This window comes from Anomalospiza imberbis, chromosome 13 (genome assembly GCF_031753505.1).
Source record: "Anomalospiza imberbis isolate Cuckoo-Finch-1a 21T00152 chromosome 13, ASM3175350v1, whole genome shotgun sequence".
Taxonomy (NCBI): domain Eukaryota; kingdom Metazoa; phylum Chordata; class Aves; order Passeriformes; family Viduidae; genus Anomalospiza; species Anomalospiza imberbis.
Genome location: NC_089693.1, coordinates 17,306,562 through 17,325,251, shown reverse-complemented (window position 1 = coordinate 17,325,251; position 18,690 = coordinate 17,306,562). Strand labels below are relative to the sequence as shown.

General features: G+C 50.3%; 1 protein-coding gene across 1 annotated transcript in view; it reads left to right on the top strand.

Annotated features, from left to right (window-relative positions):
- Nucleotides 1–18,690, top strand: part of ZNF609 (zinc finger protein 609) — a 47,933-nt gene that overhangs the window by 14,833 nt on the left and 14,410 nt on the right. The gene's annotated exons all lie outside the window — the stretch shown is intronic.

Sequence of the window (18,690 nt, the reverse complement as noted above, 5' to 3'; positions counted from 1 at the left end):
GGGTTTAATCACCCTGTCCTGGCACTGGGCTGGCACACTCTTCCAGTGTCAGATTTACTGCTGTTGGCCCCCAAATGCCCAGTGCAGCTTGCTTTTATGGAACCCTGCTTGCTTTTATGGGACAAAAATTAGCATCTCAGCATATTTAGACTTTTTTAGTATCATTTGAATGTCGGACACTGCAGTCTTCAGCTGGTTTCTTGTGGTGAGGTGATTGTACTGTGCGTGCTTTTGAGTGAAGTGTGACCAATTTGGTGAAAGTTTTAGTCTTCTCCCTTACTTAATCTTCTCTGCACAGGGGAAAGGAGTCTTTTATCTGTGTGTATATTCTGTAGCCAGGGCTCCACGTTCCTTCCTGAGCCATGGTAGTGTTTTAGTGGGAAGAAGCTAATGGCTGAAGCAGCTGCCTGGGCTTCCCCCTGCAGAGGAGATGGTCTGGAGGGAGTGGTGATGGAGAGGGGTACTGCATTGGGCTTGAGGCTTGATCCAGAGTGTCATCCATGAATCACTGCAGGATGAAACCCTGCCCATGGCAGGTGTTTGGAGCTGGATGAACTTTAAGGTCCCCTCCAACCCAAACTTCTTTGTGGTTCTGTAAGCTGAGTTTGGCTCTGGCAGGTGATCATTTAAGATCACTGATGCCCTTCTCTGTAGGTCTTTGCCCCAGCATTGCGTGTCTTCTTGTTGCTGACAGCTTCAGTGCCTCTGCCGTTCCTTGCCGTTGTCCTGGTCGAGAAGCAAGAAAACTGGAGGAGCCAGGTGTGGTTTCATCTTAGTGTTTCATAGACTCACAGGCTGGTTTAGGTTGGAAGGGTCTTTTAAACTCACCTCATCATCTTGCCATTGTCCTGAAACACTTTCAGCCCCACCAGGTTTTAGGACCAAGCTCTCTGGATACAGCTGGTATTTGGTGATGATCTCTTGGAAGATGGGAGATCTCAATGGAGAGCTTCCTCACAGGTTTGTTTTCAGCTTAAACGTGGGCACAGGAACCTTCCTGCCTCCTTGTGCAGTCATTGGAGCTTTGCTGCTCCCCCAGGAGGTGTCCTGCCTGCTCCTGGCCACCCCTTCCCACATCGATGCTCAAGGGTTTGTGCAGCCATGTGGGGAATTGGGTCAGGGACATGATCCAATTAAAAGCTGTGCTGAGTGACATCGAAAGCAGGTTTTAACCAGGCAGTTTCCTGATAGTCCACAAATGCCTGTTGTTAGGAAAAGAGGGCTTTGGACCACAGCAGGAATAAACAGCCATGGGTAGATTGTGGTGGGATGGTTTCTTCTGGTGGTGGTGCTGGTCCATGAAGGCTTGCTGTGTTGGTAGGCAACTGTAGGGACAACAAACCCGGCTCCCACTTGGGTTCTGGCTGGTGTGTCTTTGTTTTCTTCCCAGGGAGCTCAGTCTCACTCCCTTGTGTCTGTTTGTGTCTGCCGTCTCTCATGGAGGGCCTCTCATCAGACGTTTCTCAGGCTCCTTCTCTTCAAGGGTGCAGCCAAGGGCTGTGGTCACAGGGGAAGACTGGAATTTTAGTGCACCCATGCCCATCCTCACTGCCTGGGGCGGAGGGGGGTTGCCTTCAGTAATCCTGACTAATCCTTTAATCTGTATCAACACTGATAGGTATTAAAGCAGCAGATAAGGTTCAGACTGTGGCTTGGAGCTCAGCGATATCCCCACCCTCTTCCAGCTAAATCTGGGCTGATGGTGCTTTCTCTTAAGGGGACCGTGCTTGTTTGCCGAGCAGCTGCACTGGGTTGAGAGGGTGGATTAGCTGTTCACAGCTGGAACGTGCCCTTGTTGCTGGGCTCCAGCTTGCCAGACAAATCCATTGATCTGTCTATGTGTGTTCCTGGTAACCAGCATCCTGTGCTTTCTGGAGCAAACCCCTCCAGGTTCATGTTCCTCTGGCAGTCAGCAGCAGATCTGTTGCCTCCTGCTTTCTATCTGTGTTATTCACCTGGATATAAGCCTGATTCAGCTGTAGACACTTCATGGAGTTCTTAAGCAAGAGCACAAAGCTTTCCAGAGCTGTGGATCTGCGGTTCATTGCTGCCTGCTGCTCACAGCAGGATTTCCCTCCTCCCCCACCTCCAGAGCAGGACTCCCACCACCACGTCCTTCTCCTCCAGGCCTTCTGCGCTCTCTTGTTTTTGGGCGCCTTTCCTCATGGCTGAGGTTTGTGATTCTCACTTGTATGGCTTCTGGGCACCTCCAGTTACCCCAGTGATCCAGCACTGTGAAGGCAGGACTCCAGAGCTGGCTGTCCCATGTTTGGTGGGCAGCAAACCAAGGTTGTTAATGCCTGGAAGAGCTGCTCCCAGTCGAGTTCACTGTGCAAAACAAACTGTCCCTGTTGTTTTTGCTGTTGTAAGCTCATCCGCCCTTTCCCTGTCCTCTTCCAGCTTCTCCCCATGCTCGTGGGATCGCTCTGAGTTTGCCACCGGTTCCCTCATCAGCAAAGCCATGGTTAATCCTTCCCATAAATCCTTTAAGCTGTCAGCAAACAACCCCCTTCTTAAAATTCTAGCACGCAAGCTCGGCTGGGACGGAGTCTGGCTCACAACCCCAAAGTTTCATTTTTGTTCCCAGATTATCACCTCTGGTCCTTCCTGGTCCCAGTTTTGGCTGGCACTGCAGGCTTCTCACCATGGCTGTGGAGCAGTGGATGGCTCATGTCTGTGTGTGGCCCTTCCATGATATATCTGAGGTGTAAAACCATTCGGGTTCTGGATTACCTAATGAGGGGGTCCGGGTGTGTCAGGTGGTTTGAAGTCACAGATGAGAATATGTTCCTTAGATTGCATGTGGATGAAGTCTCCCCTCTCTGAGGAGCCACCTGTCCTGTGGGACAGAGTGTGTTGGCCCTGTTTCTTGCCTACATGAGCTTGACATGCAGCTGATGGGGCCAAAATGGGCTAAAAAATAAGAGTAAAGCTTTTTTGTCGTCATGCTCATCTGTTTGCACCCAAACTCTCACATCTTTGCTGTTTTGCTCTCAGACATGACTGTTTGGCTCTTCCGGGTTTGTTTATTCCTGTAAAAACACTAGGTTGGGTCACTGTTTTGGGCTGCATTTTCATTGGTGATTAGGTTAGGAGCTTCAGGTGTTGTACATCTTCTTTTGGAGGATCTCTGAATATACTTTCCTTCAAAAGTTGACATCCTTCGAGGCATTTGGCAGAATCCAAGAGAACAAAAAATTGGTTTCTCAATATCAATCCACATCTTGAGTTTCTCTTCTGTGAAATTTGGTTTTCCCCTTAAAACTCCTGATGAAATACAGTTTAGAATTTGTGGGATTCTCATTACAGGACTGTCATACAAGAACCACAAACCTTTTTCCACTGTTGATTCCAGAGGGAGGAAAGGCTCTGAGACTCCCCGAGGAATACTGAATGGCATCTTGCTGCCGAGTGGCTGCATCTGGGGATTACTCAGTAAAACAGAAGGAAGGGGAAAAAAAGGTTAATGCAGTGTTGGCAGCCGGCAGCTCCAGAAGCTCGTGTCCTTCAGGCTGCCGTGATTCAGCTCGGTGACTTGAGTGCAGGTGGTTCTCAGCTTATCCCTCAGGTCTGACAGAGGAAAAGGGATTTGGAGGAAATACCATTTAAATCTAAATTTCTGAAAAATTGATTTCTTAAAATTGATTTTTTTGGAAAAAAGTGCATTTGTCAGCAGGGGCTAATTGTAAAAGGCACGTGGCTTGTGCACGCAGCCCTGTGAGCACCTTCTTTGCACAGGCTGTTTTCCTGCTTTTTTAGCTCTGCACCAGTGTCAAGATTCATGGAGCAACCAACTCTATCCTGACACCTGTAACACCACGAAAACCCTAGGGCTGAATTTGGGGTGAGTCGAGGTGGGAGAAAATCCACGGGCAGATGCCAGGCAGCTGCAGAGCTGCTCCCATGAGCACTGCTCCTGCTGCTGGCTGCCATTGTGCTTTCCAGGAGCTCCAGCGAGGGTCAGCCTCCAGGCATTACATGCTTTCTTGCAGGCTGGTTTGATGATCACCTACCACCGGCAAGCATGGGCTTGAGCAAAAGCCGGTCACCTGGATCTACAGGGTTTTATTTATTATTATTATTTTTCTTTGCAAACAAGCTGGCTGATCTGCGCTTGGTTGTTGGCACTGCATCCTGTAGCATATGACAGATAATCAGCCTGGCTGCTGGCCCGCGGAGGAGGTGAGGCTCCTATGGATGTGTGACCTGGGAAGGCACGTCAGCTCCATAAATCACTGCCTGCTGCTGCCCGTGCCTCGCGCCTCTCTTCAGCTTCTTGGCAAATTCAGTATCTGCAGTGGGCTCTGGGTGGCTCCTTGTCACTGGGTGAGCATGCGATCAGTGTCTGTGTGGGGAAAGGAGGCAGAGCAGAGTCCCCTTCTGGTGTGTCCCCTTCTGTCCAGTCCCCTCACCCCCTTTAATGTCATTCCTCAGACAGAGAAAACTTGTATAAACTGCTGTCTTGCTGTGTTCCTTGTGCTGGGGAGCACGGCTCCTTACGGACACTAGCACTCCTGCCCAATCCCACTGATAATGGCCTGAGTCTTTAAAAGCCAAGGATTGGTGATAAAGGGTGGGTTTTCCTGGTTTTGAGTGCTGGTGCTCAGTCATGGGGTGCATCAGGTTTTTACTTCATGGGGGTTAAACTTACCCAGGTCTCCACTGCTCTGCTGTGCTCATTCCCAAACTGCCCTGGGAGCAGCCACATGCTGGGAAGGGGGTCTGTGCTGCTGAGCCTTTTTACAGAAGCAGTGAAAGCATCCTTTGGAGGTGCCAAATGCCCCATTCCTGGAGGTATCCTCAGAGAGAAGTCGCTGCTGCCAGCACCCTGCTCCAGGAGATGGGAGATGCTCAGCTAAAGGAACAGAACCCCGTCTCAGCAATCTCCAAGGATGGCAGCTGTGGAGACTGCCAGCACAGAGGGCAGAAAGGGCACTTGCTTCGCTCTGGGTGGGAAGGGAAGTTGCTGATGTGATGGAAAAAGGCTTTTTCCCTCTGCCAAGCTGCCTCCCACGGCTCTCCCTGCCTGTGTAGCGCTGCCCAAGGCAGTGTCCTCGGCATGACTCCAGCTGCCTGCCAGCTCTGTCTCTTCACTTGCTCCTCTGGGATGTCAATACTTCTCTACTTAGTTTGGTGCGTCCCCTTGACTTTTCCCATGCTTATTTGTTACTTATTTGCGTAGCTACTGTTACCATATCCAGGAATGTTCTTCAGGTCCCCTTCTTCCTCCTGTCCCTTGGTGTTCCTCCATGTGAAAGAAGTGATTTCCAGGCTTTTTACCAAGTTTCAAACTCTTTAATTCCATTGAGCCCCTCCCAGCCCCAGGTCCTTTTCTAGTGCCCAAGCAGCTTTTCTTAGGCTTTCATCCCTGCAGTCATCAGCTTCCTTCTCTAAGACATTGCCCTTCAAATGCCAGTGTTTGGTTTTTAGTCTCCATGGCCAAGAAGCCTCTCTGGGATCTGCCTTATCAGCTGTGCCCTTCTCCTTTACCAGCAGCCTCTTAGAGGCCCTTGGGAAGCTCTTTGGTTGTCCCCACATGAGCTGTGTGATGTTTAGGGGACATTGCCATGGTCTCTGCTGTAGAGAAGACCTGGGTGGTGTTCAGACAGGCACCAGTCACCTGCTTTGGCTTGGTAAAAGCCAGCATCGGGTCAGATGTTGGCAGAGATCCCAAATGATGGTAAGGGTGTGCAAGGAGGACTTTTGCTGTCAATGCCACTCTGAGCACAGGGTTTGCATTAGTATCCATCCATCCATCCATCCATCCATCCATCCATCCATCCATCCATCCATCCATCCACATCTTGGCTTCATACACACTTTCCTGCCTGCTCCCAGGTGTTGTAGAGCTGCACAAAGGCCTGGTTCTCCCTGGCCAGTGCCTGCTTTCCTAGCCCTGACCTGCAGACCAGTACATGTCCTGGCCATCCCAGAGCTGCTGGTTGGCACGATGGGAGCCTTCTCCCTCTGTCCAAACAACATCTTGTGTGATTATTATCAATAAAAAGCTGTTGCTCTTTTTCCTCAGGTATGAGCGGGAGTAGAGGATGTGTATGGGCATGCTGCCTGTGTGCTTGCAAGAGAGACAATGTGATTAAAGGTCATATGGGTTTATTACAGGCAGAAATGCATTTTGGCTGCTTCAGGCTGGAGTAGAGGTATCAAAAGCTGTTGGACAACCATTGCGGGGGTTCTGGAACTTCCAGAGTGGGCTCTGGAAGGCTGTCCCACTGGTAATGAGGAATCGTCTCTTACAGGGTTCCATTAGATCATGACCCTGAGCAAGTGGCATTCCTGGGGGGGGACTCTGGTGTCCTGCTTGTCCTACTTACCTTGACTTAGGTTTTTTTTGTTTTTGTGGGTTTTTTTTTTTTTTTTAGTTTTAACTCTCCAAGATCCTGGACTATAAAACAGATTTATATCACAAATTAAGAATTAAATGCCAAGAAACACTGTGGGACCGTCTTCCCAAAGAACCTGGAAAAGTGGAGCTGTGGGGTGGTGGCTTCCCCTGTTCAAAGGATGTCCTTTTTATGGATGTGACCCCAAACCCTCAGCATTTCTTGGTCAAAATGACTCTTTTATCATCCCTCAAAGCCAACCGTTGGGCATGGAGAGCCCTGGAGAGGAGATGTGGAGCTCCCTGATCCCTTCCCACCTCTCTCCAAGGCAGGAGGGGAGGTGGAAACTTGCAGCCAGCAGGTTGTTGAGCCCAATGCTGGCTCCTTGTTGACTTTTCTTGCCTTGGAAGAGCTCTCTGCAGCTAGGACCCTTTGCATGCAGGCATGGGGGTGCTTCACAACCACCGTAGGCTAATCCATTGCTGAGCTCACGGCTGCTTTCCCAGGCCAGCTGGGATGCCTGGGGTGCAGCATTGGCACTCCCCATTCCTGCCCTTTATTTATGCCCCCCCTTGCTGGGCATAAAAACCTTCCAGACTCTGGTTTATGATTCTGTTGTGTCTTTCCAAACAGGACTTGTGTTATCCTCCATGGGCTGCCTGTTTGAGCTGAGGGCACCATGGTCCCTCTGGCCCCCAGGGGAACACTGAATTTTAATGATGTGTGGCCAGGTTTGGGTTTGGGTCTGCGGTGGCTAGCAAACCCCAGTACTCGAGCATGGCATCCTTGGGGCTAAAGCTCACTTATTTATTATTATTCCACTCTTCCTCATGCCGTTAGGATTTCTCTGCTATAGCTGGCTGGTGATTTGAAGAATCAAAGAAATTTTGGCTGGGCAAGAAATTAAATTTATGAAGATCTGGGCTTTCTTATGAGGGGTCTAACTCCAGCAGTATCTTTGCCTTATTTTAGGGATGCCAGCTAGAAATCCAGTGTTGATTGAATATAAACTTTGCCCTGCTACTCCCTGATCTGTGTGCCCTGGCATCTCATTTTTACATGTCTATATGCTGTTTAAGGTGCTGCTGAGTGGAAGGTGGCATTGGATGGTGTTTTTTCGGTGGTGACTGTTTTCGCTCTCATTTTGCTTTGTTTTGTGGCAAAGGGGAACAATTTCTCATTAGCTGGAATTTGGTGACCCATGGGTATCCCTGCATATAGCCTGAGAAATGCAAGGTTAGAGGCTAAAAACCTTCCTGGAGCCTTAATTGGACTAGCAGAAAGCTTCAGGCGTGGGTGGTGTCAGCATCCATCCCTGTTTGGTGGAGGCTGATTTGGATTTCAGTGCAAGCTTTTCCCCTTGGTATGGTCCAGAGGAACTGATGAAGCAGCTACTTGAAGCTATTTTTCTACTTTTATGTGGAGTACTCTCAAGGAGGAGCATGGCTGCGAGCGGCACAGTCCTGTGATGCGAATCACGAAGCTCCCTCTGCTCCCTGAGATGTACTGAAAGCCCCACTGTGGCTCCACTGCTCCCTGGCTGTAGGTGGCCTGCAGGTGATGAGTTACACTCTGCCTTGGCTCTGGCTCAGCTCCCCTTCTCCCCGGCTGCTCAGCTTCCCTGCAGGGAGCGATCGATCCTCCCCAGCCTTGCTGCTCGACTGCTGGCGGCTGCTGGTCGTCTGCACAAAACCTGCCAGGTGAGACCTTCAGGCATCACAGCCCAGCTGTGTCCAGCAGCCAGGCATTGGCTCCCACAGGAGCATCGGCTCTGCCTCCTCCTGGCAAATGTCCCTGCCCGCAGTGGGGGCTTGGATCTAGATGGGCTTTAAGATTACTTCTAACACAAACCAGTCTGTGATTCTGTGATCAGAACAGAGGCACCAAGAGGCATTTGAGCCAAAGACCAGAAAACTGCTTTTCATCCTTGAGGCTGGAATTAAAGTCTGGAGTGAGGGTAGGTGATGGGAGCCTGTGGGTTCACGTAGAAAACCCGTTCCTGCTCCTCTTGCAGCTCATCTAGAGATTTCATGGCAATATGAGCACATGTTGTGCTGCTTTAGGGTCAATGCCTGGGCACTGTTCTGTGCAGGGATAGTGAGGCAGTATCTTGATTTCAGTAATTAATAAAACCTTGGGAACTGGCTTTTAAAACTTCCTGTGGAATTTGCTGTGTCCTGCAGGCATTGATTCCTGCATGTTCCTGATGGGAGCTGATGGACATGGGTGCAAACTGTTGCTTGAAGTGTTGGGGTGAGCCCAGAATTTATCAGACAGAATATGAATATTGACTTGTGCTGTTTTAAAAACAGCATGAATGAAAGAATTTGCTGAAAAACTGGGGTTTGGGGAGTGGGGGTGATGCAGTCATGGGACACAGCACACATTTGTCATTCCCGTGTTAGCATGAGGTTTCCATCTTGTGTACTGGGAGACAGAGGCACATTCCAGACACCAGTCCCCTCTCTGTGGCCACTGGTAATGGACATATGTGGTGACACCATCTTCCTCACCCACATTCTTGTGTATCATGTGATTGGGCTCATTTCTTGCTCTCTCTTCTCTTGTAACCTCCCCATCAGGCCATGGAACAGAGCTGGCTTTGTGTCTGGAAAGCACCAGGATCTCTCCTGGCAACTGGAGCAAAACCTACAAAGAAGAGGAGATGAGAGCCAAGTGGGCGGCTTCCTAAACGTGCAGCCTGCAGGGGCTGGGACGTGCACATCATACCAAAGCAGGTTTTTAATATTAAATAGATGGAAGGAAGATGTCTCCTTTTGCCTGAGGGATAAATAGATCTGAAACTCGTCCTAGACTTTGCTGCTTGTTGCATCTGAAATATGTGTGTCTCTCCCTGGAATCGAGCCTCTCCAGGAGCTGCCAATACCTGGCTACAACCCATGTGTAAAAATGCTCTGGTGTTCGTGGTGTATGTGGGATGTGATGGAAAGTCTCTGGGAGAAGCATCCAGTGAATGGATTTGCCTCTTTTTCCCCCAGTCCACAGCTACATGTACCCTGTGCTCTGGACATGATGCTTCTCATGGTGCCACCAAAGCAAGTGTCACAACTGTGGTACTCTGGTGTCCTCCTAGTGCTAGACCTCCTCCAGAAGCTGTGTGGATGCCTCAGGAGGTGCACCCTGCTTTGCAGGGACTGAGCGTTGTCTCCTTCCCTCCCACCCCTTCCCCAAACAAATTTTACAGGCGTGAGCCCTGAGCACCTGGCTTGGCTTCTCGTCCACGATCCACAGCAACTTCAGGATCAAATGCTGTTTGTAGCCGTGGGCAGACAGCTTATTGTACAGGAGAACTGCTTAGAAAACTCTCCATCTTGCCACTGCCATTTGTTGGGAGATGGATGAGATAAGGGAAGGACTTTTTTCTTATCTTGGCCATGAACCTCCTGGTCCAGCCATGGAGGTGGATCATAGAGTTGAAGCTGCTCTCCCATCAGAGCTGCTTGCTATCGTGGTTGCAGGGTGGAAGAACATCAAGAAAAGAGAACTCTGCCAAAATTTAAGTAAAAGCCTGCCAAAACCTGGCAAATCTAATCTGAACTTGGGCAGTTCCAAAGCTGTTGGATGTTGGCTCTCCAAAAGGAGAACGGCTGCTGCCATGTCTTGCGAAGACCTTGAATGTGACTTGTTGGGGATTCAGAGCCTGGCCCTGGATGGATCTGGGGTGTCAGCAGCATTTAGGGAGTGCTGTGGGGAGTGATGTCTGTTGTATGATATTAATGGAGGGTTGTAGGAAAGAAAGAAGAAGCAGAGCAATGGAAGGATGAAGGATTTTCTCACTTGGAAAATACTTGTATACTTAGGAACAATTTCCCTGCCAGAAAGCTGTGGCCAATGTCTGTCTTAAACGTTCCTCTCATTGATTCATCCCATTTCCTCCTTGCTCTTCTGCCTCATCCTCTGCGTAATTCCTCTCTCTCCTTTGATGTTTTCATCCCCCATGTATTTGTAGATTATGGCTGTGTCCCCACATAGCTGTCACAGAACCAAGCTATCCATATTTAGCTCTTCTAATCTCCTCTTCCAAACCAATCCCCTCAGCCTGTTATTTTTGTGCCTCTTCTTTGAACTTCCTTCAGTTTGTCTCTTGTGTCCTTTTCTGTCATGAAAGGACTAGCGAAAGGTGTCCCTGCCCATGGCAGGGGGATGGAATGAGATAAGTTTTAAGGTCCCTTCCAAGCCAAACCATTCTGGGATATTAAGATGGCATCTTGGAGATGATCCCCTCTAGGTCACTGAAAGGATGACCTTGGGGTGGTGCTCGACTGTTTTATGTCTGTCTGTAACTCCATATTCCCCCAGTTTTCTTGCCCAGGGACTCTGAATGTGAGTGGGAGTTACTTTTGGCCCTCTTTGAGGCCTTGAAGGCACAACCCAATGCTGTAGCTTTGGCTATTGTGGAAGGTCCAGTTGTCCCCCCACCACATTCACAGCTTGGTTGATCAAAACACCCCCAAACAAAGCCCATCTTTTTTCCCACACTCCATCTCTTCTTTCTCAGCTCTGCTCTGAGAACACCAGGGCCTTTTACCACATTATCTCTTGTGCTTTATGAGTGTAAAAGTTGGTTTCTCTGTGGTGTAATAAAACCACATCTGTGCACGTGGTTGCGTTGTCTACCATGGTTCCACAGTGACAGAGTGGTTGTGGTGGCTTTGTCCATTCTCACCTGGAAGTGGGCACTGGCTATTGGGGTGGATGTGGACAAAGCTGGTCCCTGGATTGTGCACCGAGCAAGCAGAGGAGCCCATCCTAGATGAGATAGGTCTAAGCCCAGCTCATTTTTACTTCAAGGCTTGGATCCATCTTTTCCCTTCTACATTTACAAGAATCCAATATTGTACTGAAATCATTTGTAAATCCTGAGCTGTCTCCTCTCTGACTGATTCCTGTGTACTGCAGCTTTTCAAAGGTAAGGACTTTGTGCCTGGATAAGCATTAATTAAAAGTAATTGAATTATTAATGCTCTGAATTTGCATGTAGAGTTGTGGGTGTGTGTGCACACGTGGCTGTGCCCTGACATGAATTGCTGGAGGCCTAGCAGCCACAATGTCCATGTTTTAGGGGTTTAGATTTGTGAGACTGAGGTAGAGGAAAAAATGGGTGAAAAAACTGAAGGAAAAGTTGAGGCAGGCAGGTGGAGCCGTGTTATTCCCTAACAGAGAGCTGAGCTGCTGTGCCAGCTTCTTGTGTTCAGCCCTGACCTACCAAGTGTCAGCTTTGGCTTGCAGTCCTTGGTTGGTGATCCTCGCCAAGGTTTGTTGGTAACTTTTGTGTTCTTGCTGTCTCCAGGAGCCTGCTTTTGCAGCCTCTTTCAGACTCATCTCTTGATCTGTTGAAATGGAGATTCCAAGCTCTGCAATATGTTTTTCACCCCTAGGGTGGTGGGGTCTGAGTTTGGTGCTCAGGATGCTGGCCAGTGTGCTCTATAGCACAAGGCAGATCCTGTAAGTAAGTTAAAGCCAGTTGCCACAAAAATCCTGCTTTTTCATCTGATTTCTCATGCCTGCCTTGCAGATTCAGGTTTTGGGGATGTCTGTAGTTTGGCTGTTTCAGCCTCTGTGTCATTTGGCCAGGTTTGTGGAACTGGTGGTTATGAGATGGCTCTTAACAGTGGCTGGAGCTGCCAGTGGTTTGTGAAAGGACTCATAGATTTGTATCCTCCTTCCAGGAGATTGATGCACTGAGGCGCTGTGAAACCTTTTATGTTCTCCTTTGCCTGCTTAAATGTGCTGGTCAGCAAGTGCTGTTAATGGCAGCTATTGAGCACTGCTCGGATCCTCGGGTGCAGCTGCATGGTTATTTTGGTGGAAAGAAAATAAGCAAAAACAAGACTTTCCCTCACAGTGGTTCTTCCACATAGAAACCTGACTTGTAGGGGACATGGCTGGTGTCAGCGGTGCAGGGGATGCTGGAGGATGGAGATGTAGGAAATAGCAATATGAGAAGCCAACCGCACATCTGCGATGGTTGGCTGTATTGACAGAAGGGTGGGTGCAGGTTGTGGGGTGTGGAGGGAGACCTGGGTTCCCAGTGGGAAGTCACATGCTGTCATCAGAGCTTTCCTGCTCAGGCATCACTGCCAGAGGTGAGGATGACTGGTGACCATGGCAGCAGTGGTGCTGAAGAAGGGTCTGGAGGCTGGGTTGGTCATTGTGAAGGATGCTTGTAGCCATCTGTGGTCAGGCTGTATGTTTCTAATCGTCTCTGCTCTCCCCTGACCCAGATGCATCTCCATTGCTTTTCCACATGGGATCTTTCCCTTTTTCCCCACCAACTGAGCTGCTTTGCATTTTTATTCAATAAATGAGGAGACCCATGGCCCATTCTGTGGAGTATCAGTGGTTGATGATGGCTGAACGGAGACACAATGACATGTGCTGGGACTGATGCACAGAGGTCCCAGCTTGGATTTCTTTCCCATGTCTCTCACTTATGTCACCTGTCCCCTTTCATCACTGCTCTTCACTACCTCTCTCCTGCTGGAGACACCTTTTTTCCCTTCCAGGAGCAGATCTTGATAGTCTTGTAAGTGGTTGGAGCAGGTGACTTGGTGCCAGCACGTCTGCCTTGGATACTATTCCTGGCTTTATTGAAGACACGGTAATATGCAAGACTATGCCTCTGCGGTGTCTGCCTCCTCTTGATCTCAAAACGCTGCAAGCACTGAGATAAGACAGGCTGTGTTCAAGCAGCGATTTTATTCCCCTCTCCTCTGCAGAGAGAAAGCAGCTCGTCGTAAGTCATGCTGGGCTGTATTTGCATTTCTCCAGCAGTGTGGCTGAGGTTGATAGCATCCAGCTGTCTGCATCAGCTGGGTACTTGGATTGGTCCCCCATCACTGGCATGGTGGGAGGTTGTACCTCCAGTGTCACTGGGTGGGATGTCTCACCCCGATATTCCCATTATCTGTGACCGGGTCTGGTTTTGGTGGTGCTAGTCGGGGATGTGAACTTTATGCAGATAATCCTCTTCCAGGCTTTGGTTCCTGTGGCCCACTCACCTGTGGCCAGAACAGACTTCCTCAGCCAGGTCTGCCCCAAAGTGCCCAGATAAAAATGAGTCTGAGTTGGGGATGTGCAACCAACCCCAGCATTGTGCTGCATTGTGCCATCCTTTTGGCCACCATCTGCTCTGGCCATTCTGCAGGGACTTGTAGCCAGGGAAGGTGTTTGGATGGATGGAGGCAAACCCTCTCCTGGATCTCAGAGCTGGAGCACAGGTGCTTGGCATGGCCGGGAAAGGACACGGAGGCACCTCTTTGTAGGTAGAGCATTCCCATTACACCTTGGCATGAACAGCCCCACAGCTGGGAGATGCCATGAATCCCAAGTCTGACAGGTGGAAGCAGATGGTGATGAGCACTGGGAACAAGTGAAGGAGAGTGGTGGGGAATTGGCCTCTCTTGACATGTTTTTAGGGGGATGCTAATTTCCCTGGGACTGGGAAATTGGGACCTCTGCTCATTAAAACTCCTTACTTCCCATCTGAATTGCCTGGCTCTTTGGTGGTGGTGCTGGCCGGGAGGTCTCATGCTCACTTGTCTTCTCTGGGGAGTGAACTCAGGGAGTGCGATGCTGAGCCCACTCCATTCTGCACAGATGGAAGCACATGGAAGCATTAATCCTTCCTTCTGGCATTTACTGCTTCTTGGTAACAGGGGGATGTTGCAAATGTCAATCCCTTTGTCTTGGAGCAACTGCCCTGTTGCCCTGTGGGCTCAGATTTGCCAGCTAAGGAATATATTCCCCAAGTGTTCCTGTGGCCTGTAGAAATAACTGGCTTTGTTTATTCGAGCTTGTGTTTATCCAGGGAAGGGAGACTTTTGTCTAGAACAGAATTCTTTTTTAACATCTTGATGTCAGCGACCTCAACTTCCTGCTATAGCAAGAGGGAAGAGCAATGGGCAACAGCATTGGGATCAGTGCCCCAGACCACACTCCTGGCTCCATCCTTGGACCTGATGCTTGTGCCATCATTATTTCCCTGCATGTGGGTGTTTGTTGGAAGCTCTTACTGGCTGCTTTCTTGCTGGAGAAATCCAGCCAGCAAACAGTCAGTGTTAAGTGGCACCTGCACTGCTGGGGGAGGGGATCTTCTGGAGCCTGTTGCACTTGGTGTGGGGTTAAGTTCCTCCAGTGTGTTGGGAGGATGTTGCTGGGGGAACGTGACTGGGAGCTCTACTTGCACGTGGATTTAAGATGGAATCATAGACATGGTGAGCACCAGAGCCAAAAAAGGGATTTTGTCTTCAGGCTCTGCATACCCAACTTTGGGGGTCAGGTTGGAGAAGACTCTTTTTGAAATTCCTTCCAAGGTCAGCAGAGGGGAAGAGGCACTGTGGTGCTGTGGTTTTGGGGTCTAGAGATGCCTACTGAAGATGCTTGTCACCCAGGTGGATCTTTTCCCTGGGGATCTCTCACCAAGGAGCTGGAAGCTAACGTTCCCAGCTTCTACTCTGAAAAATCAAAGCTGTGGGGCATGTAGTGACAGACCAGAACAGGAGTGAGAACATCAAGACTCCCAAAGGTTGAGCTGAGCTGATCAGTGACATGGGATATGTTGAGAGCAGTGTTCCTGTGGTGGAGCACCTTTGGTCCATGTTCTGTCTCCTGACACACACAGTCATGAATTTGTGACTAGTAAAAAGGCTCCCTCTTGGCATTTCTTGTCTCTGTGTCTGCAGGAGTGAAAGGACCTTGTAGGTGAGAAAAATGGTACATGTGCTGCATAGCTTCTTCATGTGGGGATGCACTGGAGCCTAGAACCATCTCAGATGCTTTGGCGGTTTCACCCTGAGTTCTGGCTGACAGATGGGGTGCAGATCTGGGGGTGCCCTACACCTTCGCACCCTCTCTGCCCTTGGAAATGCACCACAAATATCTTTGCTAGTTGCTCTTCTTGGGGGTTTTTGCTTTTGGCTTTTATCACTCCAAAACGCATTTTCCTTGCTTGACTTTTATTACTGGGGACAAACCAAAATTCTTATAAATATGAATGGGTGGTCTGTATGGTCCAGGGAGTGGCATTAAAACCAGTGGGGTGTTTTTATTTCTCGTTTGCCCTCTTCTCACTCTCTCATTAATAATTGCTGCTGTGATGTCCCCTTGAGGGCAGCTGATGCTAAGGAACCAGTGCTGCTAAATGGCAGGAGCTGCTCTGTGTGCATCTCTCCATGCCAGCACCCACTGCCATCTTTCTCTTCATGTGGGACCCTGTTCCACCTTCCTGGGGGGCTGTAACGAGGGGTAGGTTTTCATTATCCCCCAGAGCCTGGCATCCCATGGCGCCATTGACATCACTCCGGACTCAGTGGATTTGCTTTTCCCCCAGTGAGCAGAGCCTGTGCTGGCCGCTGCCGCCCAGGCTTGGCTCTGTTCCACTTCTGTCCTTGGCGGTGGTGAAAGCACGTTCCTCGTGATGGGAAAGCCTCCGCCAGAAACACAAAGGGCTTTCATTAGGGGAGGCAGCGGCGGGCGGACACGGATGGCCAGTGCTGGCACACAGAAGCTTCACCCCACGTAACTCCCACAGGGGTGGCTGCAGACACACCAGGTTCCTCCAGCAGAGTTCCTCCAGAGTGCAGCCAGTATTTAATCTTAGAGCCTACCCAGCATGGAAAGAGAAATATATTTTATTTCTGCAAGGGATATTTAGGGCCCAAAAGTGTAATGGGGGGTGGCCAGAAGGTTCAAGGCTCATTTCTGGAGCTGGGGATCGCGGCTAGCACAGCCCTGGAGGTGATGTGAAATGCACTGCTGTGGGGTGTGAGTGCTGCCCACCACCCCCAGGCCAGCAATGCCCTAGGCTCCCTCTCTCCCTCCGAGGGGAAGAGCAGCCAGAGGAGCTGCCCCATGGTACATAGGGCTCTCCCAGCCATCCTGCATGTCCTTGCTCAGAAAGCAGGAGGGTGAAAAGATCATGGCAACGGGAGATAAGGCACACATAGAGGGGGAGGTGAATTTCAGGGATTGATCCATATGTCTTTTCCTCCAGCATGGCTTTCAGCTTTTTTTGGTTGTGTCCTAGTGGAGAACCTCTGCTTGTGCCCTCACCCTTGAAGAACCATCCTGAACCTTTTTATTTTGCTCTGGAGCTTCGGGCAAGGGAGCAGGAGAGCCGCCTTGTCTCCCCATGGCTGCTGAAAGAGGCTGTTTATTACAGAGCAGGGTGAGATATGAAATCCCATCAAGCCGCCTTGCTTATTAGAGATCTCAGTGAGCTGCTTATTATGCACCATGGCATAATGCAGATTACAAATGTGACCGGGCGATAATTAGCAGAGCTGGAACTGTAATTAAACGCTCCTGAGCTGTGCTGTGGTTTCTGTTGCAGAGTGGAAGGAAGCTGAACGGTCTCAGCAGGTCTCCAACGTGCACACGCAGCCACCGCTCCCTGGGCAATGGGGGCGAGTGATCCCTGCCACTCCCTGGGCTCTTCCTGCTGCCCACCCAAGCCAGGTGGCGCCCTGCCTGGTTCTTCCCTGGCTCTTCCTTTGCTGGAGACTGACTTGTAGTTGGCAGAATGTGGCATTGAGGAGTCCCTTCAAAGAAGCCTCATGCTTCCTTGGAGCATCTTGCCCTGGATCTGCTGATGAGGTTGCTGTTTGGGGGGTAATTTTCCTGTGGGAGTCTTCTGGAAGCTCCTCTGGTAGCCTTCTGGAGTGGTTTTATGCCAAAATCACCCTTCTTGAATCCCATGGGGTACAGTTGGGCCACTGGCCCTGTGGCAGCCTTGGAGGTGGGTGGTCTGGAGATGGGCTCTTGGGTTGAGAGTTGGTTCTGTTGCTGGGAGATTGGAGGTGGTTGTGGATGACAAGCTGTCCTGCTGGGGAGGGGACTGTGGGGTCCAACCACTGTTGTTTGAGACTTCCAGGCCATCTTTAGTGCCAAGTGGGCTGCATGTTGCTCTGATGAGCTGTCTAGAGAGAGGATGGATGCAGGACAAGGAGAGGGCTGCAGACAGAAAGTGCTTTGTGTTCTTCTGGAAGAGCAAATCCACTTGCCCTGTCAGAGCCAGGATATGATATCCTGCTCTCTGCTCCTCTGCCTAGAGATTTGTGTCATCAAGGATGTGGAAAGAATCTGTGGGTCAGGAGTTGGTGGGGAGGTGGGATGCTCCAGGCACTTGCTGTGGTTGTGGGCACCCTGTTGGGTGGACCAGGCTAGGTTGGACGTGCAAGGTTTTCCTGGAGTTGTTTCCCTTGCTTGAAGGATGGAGATGTGTGAGCAAGAGAGGGAGCAGACAAATTTGACAGCTGGTCAGGACCAGGATGGGAGTCAGCAGCAAGGTTGGAAGGGAACATGGGCTGGTTCCCGTGTCCACACTTGGTAACCACAAACTTGGGCTCTCCAGGTCTATTGTTTTCCCTCAGCAGAGTTTTAGAGGGTCTGGGAGTAGAACTGTGGGGGCTCTAGAGGAATCTTTGCCTGCTTGAAACTGGAACTCAGGTCAGCACTTGCTGTGGATGTGATGAGTTTCCTCAGTCTGCTTCTCTTCTGAGGTAGCCCAGTGTCTAAAGATCACAAATAATGAAGAGAGGAAGACTAAGCTGAAGAGGAGCCACTCACCCCAGAGCTGCTGCAGATCCTCGCAAGCCAATGCGCGGGGGTGGCTGGCTGTGGCTGGCTTGGCTGATGAACCCCAAAGGATGGGAAGGTCTCCACCTTGCCTTGGCCAGCCACAGAATCAGCCCATCAGCCATCCTCGCCCTGACACTGCTGTAATCTGCTTGCGTGGCAGAGCGGCCAAGGACCTTGGCTTCTCAGCAGCAGGGTTGCTTGGCTGAGCTTCCACTTGGCATGTTGGCTTGTTGGCTTTCCAAGCCCGGCTCTGGCTGTGCGATCTGGTTTCTATGTGCAGAGAGAGCACAATGGCTGGATCAGGCTCTGAAGCAGATACTTGCATAGGGAAGAGGGATATGATCCAAGTGCCTGTGTCTGCAGGTGGTCACAGGGTAGTTTTGGAAGGAGAAGGATGTTGGTTTTCATGGGTGCTGGAAGGAGTCTGCTACTTGTTTGTCCTGTCCCGCCGGTTGAGCAGAAGCTCCTCTAGTGAGCCATCAGGTCCAAAGTCATTGACTGCATTAACATCTGAGCCATAGCCAAGAGGCATCCTCACTGGGGATGATTACAGAAGCCATCGGGGAAGGAACTTGCCATGAGCTCTTTCAAGCAGGAGCACTGATATCTCCTGCACAAGGAGTTTTGGGTGTGATCTCTTGTGACTACAGAGCTCCCCAGGGCTATATGGGTATGGGCACACCAGGGCAGCAGAGCCCTGTGAGTTCCTTGTCCTCTGATGGGGTGCGAGACATGAACTGAAGATGGC